We start from the raw sequence: 2,097 nt of genomic DNA, 5'->3' as shown, positions 1-2,097 counted from the left end.
TAGGACAATTACACACATTTACTGGGAGAGCGATATGCGTACACCTCCCATTCATCGTTAAATCATGAAGTTGAACGGCCCATGACATAACGATGGGCTTGTAAACATGTCTTAGGGGGCTCTTTCATTTGAAATTTATGTTAACCGTGAAATGCTATCGTCGTATCAATTTAAGTTTTAAGACAAAATGCTTTTAGCAACGTTTAATCGAATAATGTTATTTCCTTAGTGTACACGTGTTTGAACTGGGTGAATGCCGTTGAGTTTCTCTCAATGCGAAGTATACATGTGTATCGGATTAGTTCCAGATGTGACCTCATTTATCTCAGATCACGTTTTGAAGTGTGTGAAAGTGTGAGTATATTTCTTTAGTTCGGCTCTATTGTTAACTGGGGGCGTAGCTCAGATGGTAGAGCGCTCGCTTAGCATGTGAGAGGTACCGGGATCGATACCCGGCGCCTCCAGAATTTTTTTCCTCCTTATAGTGCTTCTTTTGGTAAAATTTATTTTGTCTGAGCTGTGTGATTTAAAACTTTTTCTTCCCTTTGGTTTGGATTTTCCTGGAAAATAGTACCTTACCGTCCATTTCGCTCTGAATGATTTTAATGGAATTATATGGCTAAATTGGTCTTCTTGGGTCAACGGAGGGTTGTAAACAACCTGTCATGAGTATGAAGCAGCTGCTGTGGGTGGAAGTATGAGGAAATTTTGGTAAGCATTATTATGACGCTATGTAATTTGAAATCTAGGATTCTTACGGTCGTTTATTTGATTCATTTATAAACCTCTATTAATTATTATCAATCAATTAATGTTGTATATGGTAGGCGCGTACATTAGTTATTTTTATTTAGCTTTAACGGAAATCGTCAACTTAATTGTGAAAGAGGAAGGGCAAAGATGTTGAAATTGAAATCATCTGCAGTGTAGCATGTCATGTGCATACCTTTATATGCTTTTCGGATATCGTTGAGCACTAACGGAGTTTTTCCGGTAAGTCTGTATACTCACAGAAGCAGTCTAATTTTGCTAAGGTACTTGAACTTTTATCCTCAACTCTCTCACTTTTCCTTATCTAGCTACCACCCCTGCATTGGAAATTAAACCAAAATAAGCTGGTAAACTATATTTAGCGGATCCTATGTAGAAGGGTTGTCAATTTTACTCGCGGCTTGAGCCTGTGGCTTTGATGCGTTGATTTAAGATGGGTAGGATTTCCGAAGAGAAGGGATCTTGAAGTGCTTAGTAGCCTACAAAACACTCAGCATCGCATCTTAACGTGAGTTCTGAAGCTGTAATTACTAAGTGCGACAACTTTCGGCTGAAAGTAGCATCATGTGCATCGTTGTCTGTGGTACTTTTGTGTTCCAGAGCTTTTGTACGTCGTTGCAAATATTGTTTTAGCTCACTGAGAGTGAACTAGGTATTTTCTCCTGCTCCTAGCCTGACTTTACTGTGCACATTAAATCCATGCTTCTCATGTTTCCCATTTCGGCGCCGTTTCGAACATTGTATCTGCAATGGAAGGCCTTAGTCACCAGCCATTAGTGTAGTAATCGATTAATTTTGTCAAGTTAGTGCATCTGGTACAGTTTTATTTTCCTGTAGTTCGCGTGCGTGAACATTTTTTCGCGAAGGTTGCAATCGCGGATCGTGCATTGTAAAGGGATTCATTGCGACGGTTTTTTCCAGGATTTAATTTCTTTCAACATCCCATTCTGCTCCCGGCAGCCAACTTGTGGGTAGATGGGATCAGAATGGGTTATGGGTTTAGGGCTAGAAAATATTCCCTCTGTTCCACATTCAACCAGCGATGAAACCAGCCGATCAACCAAGAGGCGCGCCAGAAACATAGCAAAGATGAGGTATTCAGGCGGTTTTCTTCCTCAGAATTCTTCCGTTTGGTTTATTTTCCCAGGATAGAGTACGGGGTGTTGAGGGCTGCCATCTCTCTTCTGGCCTTGTATCCCTTTTAATCCTGTCGCTAAACCCTGCCATGCCACGCCCTCTTCTCAAACGCTTCCTCATCACTTTTTCTCAGCGTCAACCCTACTCCATAATGGTCGGGTTGTGGACCCCTCTCTCCCTCCTTTAATT

General features: G+C 41.2%; 1 non-coding gene across 1 annotated transcript; it reads left to right on the top strand.

The window, feature by feature from the left end:
• The first annotated feature begins 391 nt into the window (after positions 1-391).
• Positions 392-464, top strand: TRNAA-AGC (transfer RNA alanine (anticodon AGC)). The gene has a single exon. It is a non-coding gene; the product is annotated as a tRNA-Ala (tRNA).
• Positions 465-2,097: the final 1,633 nt, after the last annotated feature.

Source organism: Hetaerina americana, unplaced genomic scaffold (genome assembly GCF_022747635.1).
Source record: "Hetaerina americana unplaced genomic scaffold, ioHetAmer1.1.p SCAF_15, whole genome shotgun sequence".
Lineage (NCBI taxonomy): Eukaryota > Metazoa > Arthropoda > Insecta > Odonata > Calopterygidae > Hetaerina > Hetaerina americana.
Note: the sequence above shows the minus strand (reverse complement) of the source record. Positions and strands in the feature narration are given on the sequence as shown.